This window comes from Aegilops tauschii, chromosome 7 (assembly GCF_002575655.3).
Source record: "Aegilops tauschii subsp. strangulata cultivar AL8/78 chromosome 7, Aet v6.0, whole genome shotgun sequence".
NCBI classification, from domain to species: domain Eukaryota; kingdom Viridiplantae; phylum Streptophyta; class Magnoliopsida; order Poales; family Poaceae; genus Aegilops; species Aegilops tauschii.
In genome coordinates this window covers 48169527-48181387 of record NC_053041.3, presented here as the reverse complement: position 1 = coordinate 48181387, position 11861 = coordinate 48169527, and positions in this window count along the sequence as shown.

Below are 11861 nucleotides of genomic sequence, written 5' to 3'. Positions count from 1 at the left end.
ATTAAACTACTTGTTTCATTGCAGCCAAGCACCAGATCTTACCCACCTGATAGTAGAAGCACACCAGCTCCAGCAAGCACTGCAGCCTCTGCTGCTGCCACTGCTGGTGGATCATCAAGGAGGGCAACATCTGCTGCTAGTCCAGCTCCAGCAAGGACTGCAGCCTCTGCTGCTGCCACTGCTGGTGGATCATCAAGGAGGGCAACATCTGCTGCTAGTCCAGCTCCAGCAAGGACTGCAACATCTGCTGCTAGTCCAGCTCCAGCGAGGAGGGCAACATCTGCTGCTGCTCCCAAGGGTAAGGCAGCAGCCAGTAAATCTTCATCATCTGCTCCCAAGAGTAAGGCACCAGTTGCTCCCAAGGGTAAGGCACCAGCAACCAGATCTTCATCAGCTGCTGCGAAGGGACCAAGGTTAGCTTTCATGCCTCCAAGACCAAGTGATGGTTCCCAGAGAGCCAGGAAGCCCAGCAACAGAATGAAGGATTACTTGACTGCCTCTGGTGCAAAATGATGATGATGGTGATTTGGTTGTGTTGATGTTGTATCAAACTATGGCATTTTGGTTGTGTTGTGAAACTATGTTGTGTTGTTCTACTACTCCAGTTATGCTACTCTGGAATTCTATTAGTCCTGTGATGATCAACTGTTATGATCAATTTGTGTCAAACTATGGCATTCTAGTAGTATTGCTGATGCTGTGATACTCTTGATGCTGTGATAGTCATGATGCTGTGATAGTCATGATGCTGTGATATTCTTGATGCCTCGGCGTCGACAAAAAGCCAAAAACCCTAACTTGGCCTACTTGATGCCTCGACATCGACAAAAAGCCAAAAAACCATCACTTGACCCTACTTGATGCCTCGGCGTCGATAAAAAGCCAAAAACCCTAACTTGGCCTACTTGATGCCTCGGAGTCGATAAAAAGCCAAAAACCCTAACTTGGCCTACTTGATGCCTCGGAGCCGATAAAAAGCCAAAAACCCTAACTTGGCCTACTTGATGCCTCGATGTCGATAAAAAGCAAAAAACCCTAACTTGGCCTACTTGATGCCTCGATGTCAATAAAAAGCCAAAAACCCTAACTTGGCCTACTTGATGCCTCGACATCGACAAAAAGCCAAAAACAACCCTAATTGACCCCAGCCTCTTCTAAGGTTCGCGGCTGCCATCAGGAAGGGAACCGGCGGCGATGGCGGCTTGCGGGGCAACGCAGGATTCCAAGACCGTCGATCTGGAGGATGGATGGGACTTTATCCGGAGGGGCATCAACAAGCACATCAACGTCCTCGAGGGCAAGCCAGAGCGGAGTACAACTCCGAGGACCACATAAGGCTGTACGCGTAAGTCGCGTTCATCCCCGCCTCCCTCCGTCCATGCCTAGCATATGCCCGATTAGATCCGATCTGATATGCATGCAGAAGCATCCGCGCGACGACTCGCAGCAGCTCTACCACAAGTCCACAAGTACCAGGACTCCTTTGAGGAGTAAATCTCGGCCACGGTGAGATGAATCGCTTGCTCTCGCCTATGCGTACATGCGTGTCATCTGTACAGATTATCCCCTATTTTCTATGTGTGTGTGCTTGTGGTTATCTTACTCGCTGCGAATGATTACATTCTCATCTTACTATGTACTAACACGTCAGATCCTCTCTTGAATTATTGTTTCCCATGCCAATTTGAAACATACCTTCCTATTAGAATTCCAGTATAGTCTCTTTTACGTAGTATAGGTGTTAATTTACATAAGTGAATCTTATTTCCGCTTCATCTTGACATTGGATACATACATAGTTTCTGTCTGAATAATTTTTCTTTCGCCAGGCTTTTCAGTTGTGCTATATTGGGGTACATTAGTTCATCTTGGTAATGGTAATTTGGTTGTTCTTCAGACTTGCAGGTTGGTGATTATTGGCTTTGCTGCATTGGTTGGTTTAAAATTCAGTTAAAGAAGGTGACTTTGCCCTCCAAGTTTTCGTCTATGGGGTAACATTTTTTTGTCTCCTATAGTTATTTTATTCTAGAAGATACACGAATTACTTTCATTTTGACGATACGACAAAAAAAAAGAATAGTTGTTCAGCTCAGGGAACAAGATAACCGCACACACATCTACTACTCCCTCCGTCCGGAAATACTTGTCAGAGGAATGGATGTATCTAGACGTATTTTAGTTCTAGATACATCTATTTTTATGTATTTCTTCGACAAGTATTTCCGGACGGAGGGAGTATATCTAAATAGGAGCACCCCACTACCTGATTTCTCAGCCCTCTCATGCGTCCACGTCATCCCAAAAAAATTCTACCGTTTGATTGCCCGTGTGTGGCTGATCTGCAGCCAAGCATTGACCCTCCCTGTCCGCTCGACGCTCCTCCCGTTCGCTCCTCCTTCATCGGCCCGTAGAAGCGGAAGCGAACCGCTTCTCCAACCGAACCGGTGGCCTTCACAAGTTCAGATAATACTTACCTCTAGGGAGACCCTGCTTTAGGAATTTTCTCTGGTGCTTCCAGATTGTTGGACAAAGATTTGTGGAATAGTAATACATTTACTACTTCTACAACACTACTATTTTTCTCACTGATAGTAACAATATTTGGATGCTTAATCCTTTTACATCAATAAAACTTAACTCAATAAACATGTCAATTACTTTTACCATTACTTCCCCAACGTTCTCGACTACACATCTTTTATAAAAAAGAAGTCTTTTGTGTGCACAGTGTCTCTTTATTGACTCAAAATTCCAATGGATGTTTTTATTGCGATGAAGCATATAATAATGCTCAAGATAATTATTTTTAGCATACAGTTCCGCAGCAACGCGTGGGGTATCGTCTAGTTCAACGAAGGTAGGAAGCCAGTGACTGATTTGTTCCTATGTTAGTACGTTCATGTAAAAAAATGAACTGATTGATACCTTCCTATTCCATCGTGCACACATTCAGCGTAGCGATTCCCAATTTCCCAGCGGTCGCTGATGATTCGTCTCTTCTCTACTGCGCGTTTAGCCTCGGCACTCCTTTTCCCTTTCCTTGCTAATTTAGTACTTCCGCCAATTTCAATTCTCCGGAGGCTAATTGCAACCTCGCTTTGCTTTTCGTCCATCAGCGATTCGACCATCCGACTATCCACATATATCCTCTATTCATATTGCGGTGCCTAGATAAATAGCCGGCACAAAGGGACTGTTCAACAATTGATGAAATTCTTTTTATTTGTGGAATCAGACTGTGCTGTTGTCGTTGCGGCTGTGAATACAGATGAAAGAATCAACACTAAGTGGTGGGCTACTTATGAAGAAGCAAAGACTATAATGCGGGAGTTCAGTTCGTGCATGTGAGTAAAATTGGAAGAGAGTGCAACGTGGCCGCACATGAGATAGCAGCTCATGCTAGAGCTCATGGAGATTTTTATATACTGCAGAATGTGCCACTGAATGTCCTACATGTAATTGAGAATGACTGTAAACTTGCTATGAATGAATGAATGAAAGAGCTCTCTTTCCCCTAAAAAAATTCTTTTTATTTATCTTCAACATTGTTTCTTATCGTCCTCGTCGAAGAAATTATCTATCTAGTAGCGATGAAAGGAAAAGTAAGAAAGTTTTTGATGACTTCAACAACCACAGCGTGTAGATATTCATAATTTTTTCAAGATTAATACTGGTGCTTGTAGTACTTCTATAAATCCAGATGATGAGTTGGCGATAGTTGCCATAGAGAAAGAGCAACCAAGTAATGGGAATTTGGAATCCGATCAACAACAAGAAAATGTTGACCCCAACATCGCCGATGACATTGTAAGTGGCTCTGAGAACGTAGGTAATTCATCGAATGCACATGCATCGTCCGCTAGTGTTTGATGAACTACCACTTTATATGGTTGATATTTATGATCCAAGAAATTGGGGTAATCTTGATAATAAAGCAAGAGACATCTTAGTTGAGAAAGGGCCTATATGAAAGAGGAGAATCTGTTTTCAATACCATATAGACATGTAGGAAGACATTGTTCATATGCTCATTATCATAGGAAATTAAGCAATGGAGAGGAACATGACATAAAATGGATAATTTATTAAGAAAATGTCAACAAAGATTTTTTGCTTCTGCTTAAAGATCTTCAAGTCTAGCATTAGCCTGAACCAAAGTACCTTAATATAGACATTGCTTCTGCTTAAAGATTTTCAGGTTTAAATTTTCGGTTTTTTCTTGAAAAATAATTTCATTGGAGCCTATTAACATGTGATCTAGTTTCGAAGATCTTGGCATGAGAAATCCAAAGGTGAAGATGGTTCGGGATCTAGATTCAGGGTTCAAGAGATAAAAGATTTGTACGCATGGTTCGAGAGATAATAAGCGACTATAAGAAAAAAATAAGAAAACATTCAGGTTGCCACTGCAGTACGCCACTTGTCCATGTCTGATAAGGTGACGGTGACATTTGACTAATGATTTTTATATGTATCGCACATATTATTTTAGGCAAGCCAAATCGCACATAGATCACAGAGCGAGCAACCGAACGGGGCGGCCCTAGAACATTGTGAGGTCACATGCGTGCATAGTTATGGGCTTAATCGTACACAATGCAAAACCCTCTCCCTGATAGTATATTCTAATGGGCTGCCCAACTAAATATATGAGCTGGCATCAACGGGAAGCTCTCAGAAGCTCCCAGAAGCTTCCAGGGCCAGTTTTAGGAAACTTTTGGAAGCTTTGAGGCGGTGTTTTCTTTATTCGGGTTTTCACTTTTATGGGCTTGTTTTTTGGGATTTTTTTGTTTTTCCTTTTCCTTTTCCTTTTTTAAACCTGAGGAAATTTTTTGAACTCGCAATTTTTTTTCCAAATTCACGAACATTTTCTAATCCAGTGAACTTTCTTCCTTAAATTCATGAACTTTTTTCCAAACTTGCAAACTATTTTCCATTTTCCGTGAACTTTTCCCTTAAATTCGTGAAATTTTCCCTCAAATACGCGGACATGGCACCTCTTGTCCTCCAGAAAGTGAATCCACGACGCCTTGCTTCCTGATCGTTCAGGAAGCTTTGATGGACAAGAGATGGGTGGCTGACATTGCTGGCAGCCTATCCACCTTAGGTCCGGTCCAATATGTTCATCTTTTGGACGCCGTCATGGCCGAGAAGCTCATCCGCGATGAGCCAGATCAGCCTCTCTGGCCTTGGAATGCAGAGGGTACCTACTCTGCTTTCTCCACCTATCGCATGTTGTGGGAGGGTGTCGTCTGCTCGCCCTGTGCTAAGCATCTCTCGAACACAGCTGGGCTGCTCTGAATTGCAAAATTTTCATCTGGCTAGCTCTCAAATATCGCATTTGGACATCGGATCGGCTAGCAAGACGGGGCATGCAGGACGAGGTGGATGCCTGCTACTTGTGCGACCAAGCTGAAGATACAACCGACCACATCTTGATGGGATGTGTCTATGCTCGTCAGCTTTGGCACTGCTGCCTTACTCTTCTGAAAATTAATTGCTCTGGATATTACACTTGAGAATTGGTGATTGCGTTTGCGCGATAGAGAACCAATCAATAGGAGGAAGGGATTTGGACTCCCTTGTCTTGTTGATCTGCTGGAGCCTCTGGAAGCAATGCAATGCACGCGTCTTTGGCAACAGGCAGTTACAGAAGAACATAGCCCAGCTCCTTGTGTTGATCATTCAGGAGCTGAAGTTGTGGAAACTTGCTGGTTGTAAAGGAGTTGACGACATGTGTGAGTAGTTCTTCTGGCTAGTGTAGGAGTGGAGTTGCTATTGATGTTACCATCCACGGTGTCTTTTATATTACCCTTGCTTTGTTCTATAAAAATATAGTACGCCTTTGGCATACTTTCGAAAAAAACTAATTTTTTGTGCCTGTCTTTATTAATGAGTCGTGTCATGGTGTTCTCTACGGTAACGTAGTGATAGTACATGGCAGACAAAAAAAAAGCATAGTGACAGTCTTATCAACAAGTTGTTTTCTAGGATTTGTGCTGCATCATTGGCTCGTGGAAACAAAATACAACGACCATGGAGGAGGTAACGAGCCATCGGCCACCTCTAGCTACTTGCATCGGCGGTGGCAATATTACCTTCTTCGACAACCTCTTCATTTGAGCCTTTGCGAGCTGCATCGTTGGCTTGATCTGGCGATAATAGGGTAGCTGGTTGTGTATATCAGGGTGACCTCCCATCAATTTGATTGGCGCGTCATACATGGCAATTCAATGAGATTTGTGTACTTTGGTGCGTTTCTCGATATTGTCCACTATTGACGTGACTATGGTGATACAACGACGACAAGTTCAATTGTGGTTGTGGCAAGAATTTGAAAGTATATAGTTGTAGTCTTAGTCTTCCGTTTGTTTAGGGTGGTTTTCGTGTTTATTTGGGTTCTTATCTGATTGTATTTTCACATGTTAGAATAAAATAAGAAAAATACAAATATGACTGAGAAATTTGTACCAACATTTGAATCTCGTTGCGAGTGCACAACTGAGAATGATCCCTGTCGTGTTCACGTTGTATTTATTTCAGAGACATCACATGCATGGGCCAGCATCATATCATGAGTACATATGTACGCACCTCCTTTCTTAAATGAAACGAATTAAAGACGATTTTCCAAGAGGAGCAGGCAGTAACCCTTCCTCATGTCCTTGGGAAGCGCCAAAAGTAACTTGAACTTGAACTGGCTCACATCACACGCAAGAACGCTATATGTTCTCAGCATGTCATCACTCGCCAGGTCACCTATCTCCCGGAGTGTCGCCAACATCTCCCCAGGAGAAGCCATGGCCGCCTTGTTATCCGATGAGTTGAGTTCATTAATAATTGTTGCCGCCGCCGTCGTCGGTGCTTGCTCATGGCGCTTTGCCGGAGGACGGCTGTTGCGAGAGGAGGCATCGAGGTACTGTGAGATCACGCCGGGAATGAACTCAGGGGGAGAGCAGAAATTGTTGTTGTCGTCGTAACAGACGACGGATCGCAGCTCCATGCGCTTCGTGTCCACCTCGATCATCCGTATCGCATGGTCGCCGTCAACGTCCTCCATATGGTATCCGATCTTGCGCACCATGAAGCAGAGGACATCAGGGTCGTCCAGGCTGACGATGGGGTACTCTGGCCTGATGCGCGGCACTCCGCCGTAGCCGGGGAGCGACCAGAGCTCGTCGGAGTCGACCATGCTGACCTTGTCCCACGTCGCCATATCGTCGTCCATCCTCAGCGTCCACGTGGTTATGTTGAAGGCGTAGCGGGAGCGCGAGCAGAAGGTCGCTCCCGGGGAGCCGCAGCAGCAGCGGGGACATACTTCCACGAAACTCACTGCTCCGCCGCCATCTGTGGCGCACACTCCGCGGTACCTCGAGCCGCTGGCGTGGTGGTGCGGCCGGCGTTCCATCTGCGGCTCCACAGGGAGAGACACGTATCGCAGCTGGGGCGACTCCTCCCACGCGTCCAAGAAGATGACGCCGCGGTAGTAGTCCACCCAGTACAAGAACCGGTCACCGACGGGAATGACCGTGTCGGTCTCCCAGAAGGACACCTCCTTCCGCTTACCGTCGCCGTGGAGGACTGTAAGACGCTTAAGCTCCCACTCCCACGCGCCAGATCTGAGCAGGCAGAGCTCAGCCTCGAGCGGCGCCTCTCCTTCCGTGCCATCGAGAGTCAGCTGCGCCACCAGGAGGTCCTCGTCGCCGCGGCGCAGGAGGGCAGTGGTTTCCGCAGGCATGAGTCGCTTCGGCCTGGGTTTTCCCTCGTATTGAGGCCGACGGAGAGGCCGACAGGTGAGGTGGCAAGGGGGCAGCAGCGACGGGGACGGCGGGCGGGAGCGGTCGGCAGCGGCGGCGTCGCCGGCATTGTAGACGAAGTAGTCTGACGAGTCGCGTTCGTAATTATCAAGCAGGTCGGGTGTTCTAGTGTCGATCTCTATAAGGACCGAGTCCCCGTGGGCCGCGATGATCTGCGATCGGATCTGGGCGCCGTCCGGCAGGCCCGGGCTGTCGACGCGCAGGCGTGACACCGCCGGTGGCGGCGCGAAGTCGAAGGAGACGCGGACGTGACGGCCTCCGGAGGACAGAGCTTCCGCCACGGTCTCGGCGTCGGGATGATCCCGACGGCGGGACCCTTGCTGGCGCTGGGTGATGGGTGCTGCTCTGGCGTCGGGATCCTCGCAGACCATGGCGTCGGAGTCGTCCCAGCACATGTTGCTGTCGAGCAACACCCAGCGAGGTCGCCCCGGCGAAGGATCGCCGGACGATGTTTGTTGGTGATCCGTTCGGGCTTCCATGTCGATCGCGCGGATTTGCTGGAGATCAATTGGCTGCGACAAAAGTAACACGCGGAGGGTTTTATCTGCAAAGAGCTGAGCAAACCGACTTTTACTCCCTTTTTTTTAGAAACCAAACCGACTTTTACTTTTTTTTGAGACAAAATTCTGACTTTTACTTTGGCTATATGGGACTCCCCATGGGTCCAGGCAGAATTTGTTTGAGACAAAATTCTGACTTCTTTTTATTCGTCGCTTTGTGCGATGAAATGTCAGCCAATCGCAGATAGCTGACGGAGCGAGCGGCTGAACGGGCCGGCCCAAGAACACTAAAAGCATTGGAGCAAGCCGAATGCGCGACGCTGCAATCGCTCCTCCCTCACTGGAGCTGGGCCAAACTTATTGTAGTAGACAGTTGGGTCGTCGTGCTAAGACTCCATACAACCAGTGCACCAGAACAGCAACCAACACTGATGAGAAGTATAGATAGAAAGGATCCAACATGTATACACATGAATGAAGATGAGCAAACGTTGGACCGAAGCAGACCCACCAAAGACAAACACCGACCGAATCCTATGAGATCCGCCAGAGACACATCTCCACACGCCTTCCAACAATGCTAGATGCATCATTGTAACGGGGGCTAGACAGGAAGAACCTTATCCCATCTTCAGGGAGCCGCCACCGTCTCGCCTTTCTAAGCACGACACAAACCCTAAACAAAGTCATAAAAACACCTAAACGAACTCACAAAAACCCTAAATGAACCTTATTCCATCTTCAGGGAAACGAGGGCAGTACGCGTGGCACCGGTGCATGCACCTCAACAAGTTCCTGTACCAGCGCGTCCACTCATGGCACCACCGCCTCATCGTGCCCTACGCCTTGGGCACGCAGTACTACCACCCTGTGGAGGGCCTCCTCCTCGACACCGTCGGCGGCGTGCTCGCCTTCCTCGCCCCCGGTATGTCGCGTCGCGTCCCCGTCATCTTCTTCACACTCTGCACCGTCAAGGGCGTCGACGACCACTACAGGTTGTGGTTGTCGGGGGAACGTGTTCCACCTCTGCTTTTGCACTACTAGGAAAACCTTTACCAGTAGCGTTGGTTTTTTGGCTATTAGTAGCGCGGGCAGGCGTGCTACTGCTACGACACTATAGCTATCTTTTAGCAGTAGCGCTTGTTTGAACCAGCGGTACTGCTATCTATATCTAGCAGTAGCGCGCCTCTGTCCATCGCTACTGCTAATACTAGTAGCGTGCCCCTACAACCAATGCTACTGGTAAGCAGCGCTGCTACTACTCCAATACCCCACGCTACTGCTAGTATTTTCTTTTTTTTATGTTGCTGTATTCGTATTTTTACAGGTTTTATACAATTACAACATACACATACACTGAAACTATATGAAAAAGGAATGTCTCATCATCATCATCGAAGTGGTACAACATAGTCTCATCATCTCAACATAGTCTCAACACAAATGATGTCGATCTCATCATCATCTCGAAATAGCGATACAAGTTAATGATCACATGTCTCTTACATTGTCACCGTAGACACATGTTTCATCATCTACCTAAACTATGACATACGAGATAAGAGCGATCACGATGATCAAAAGTGGCACTATGTAGTAGTTTTTGCAGCGGCGCTGGTTCTGAATCCCCTGTTGTGCTATGAATCTCAAGTAACTAGCTTCGGCTTCCGCTCTGCTATCAAACCCTTTCTGGCTTCCGCCGGAGAAGCCAGAGACTTGGGCCTGACACTCTGGCCACTCATCATACACACCCGGAACATGCCCTACATACACGGCATACCACTTCCTCGCCATCGTTGATCTATATACCTGTCAGAGATGCACATACATACATACATACATACATACATACATATATATATATATATATATATATATATATATATATATATATATATATATATATATATATATATATATATATATCATGAAGCGAATTCAACGAAACAGTTATGAAATAGAAGCAACATATCTAGTAAACATAGTTAACAAATTTCATCGTACCGAAAGTAATTAACTAGAGCGCGGCACCATACATCTAATAGTTTCGTCGTACTGAGAGATTCCAAGTTCCGTCGTACAGAAAGTAACAAGTAACTAAACAGACACATTGTTTTTAAGCAGTGCACTCTTCCCATCTGTCCATATCCGGAAGGGTGCACCCAAGCTTAGTGAAAGGCGTCATGTCCTGACGCTGTAGGGCAATGCGGGTTCGGACGTCAGCTCGCGATATTGGGCCGCCGTAGAACATCCCATTCTCTTCGAGGAAATCTTTCGTGATGATGGATGCAATTTCCTGCTGGATCCGGTAGAAATCATTTCGAAGTCCATTATCCGGCACGGCTCCAAAGGCTTCGGCCCATCTCTGGATATGGGTATAGGATGAAGATTTCATGCAAAGTGATTGCACATCCCTTCTGTACTCCATCATTAGATGGATGAAGTAGAATCCATCATTCTCACTTCTTGCCGATTGCTGGATGCAACAGAAGTCAGTCTTGTGGCCGAAACAAAGCCCGACCTTATTTGTTTTTTTTGCATTGGATGTAGCCACCCCGCATGCTGAAGCCCAGCATAGCTCTTTCCAGAATATACTTTATGTGTGTGTAATCTTTCTTCTGTATGTTCTTTGACGGGTCCAAATATAGAGCGCGGGAATAACGCGGGTAAAGAACGATGAGAACGGCACGACACCCCCCGCTGCGCAAAATACACGATCAAGTTAGCCTCCATGCGTGCAAAGTAACTATTGAAATGCACGTATGTGTTATAGTGCTATCCGCGGATGACTTACCCGGGATGATAAGGTAGGAGAATCGTTTCTTTGTCCTTATTGCTGACCACGAATTCTTCGATGTACTGACTCGCATATTGACGGTTGGCGTCATTGATTGAAAAGAAACCCTCATGCATGTAGTATGGGTCCGCGACCGCAAGACCGGTGACTTGCTCTCTCCTGACGATGTAGTTCATGTGCAGCGCATACAGTCGGACGAACGTAAAATCGAGTGTCCTCATTTGAAACATCTGGAAGATGTAATCAAACCTCAGGAAGAAGAGGTCCGTGGGGCATGTGTGGACATACATCTTGCAACTGCTCGGCACATGAACCGTATAAAGTGGGTATCCTGGATCATCCGAGGCGAGGAGGCTTCTCTCTGTCGAAAGCACATGGTCATGGAGTCTCCTGAGATCCCCTGCTATGGCAGCTAGTGCATTCGCCGGTACCATTGGCTCTCCCACAACATGGATTAATGGCGCATGTTTCATCGGTACACGGTCAACCTTGGTCGAAGGCGGCTGGCTGCTAGAACCAACATTGCCAGCTTTATTGGATTTTCTCGCCGCCGGTCTCTTCCTCTGCTTCTTCTTGGTGGGCTCAGGTGCTGGTGGGTCTGTCAGACCCTCCCTGAGCACCACCCCTAGTGTTGTCGGGCTCAGCATTGGACGACTCTGGCTAATTAGTAGAGCTTGGGTGGAGCCGGCATCTGGAGGCGTGTCCTGCGAGGATTGCATGAACAAAGACTTCTTGCACTCCCGAGGA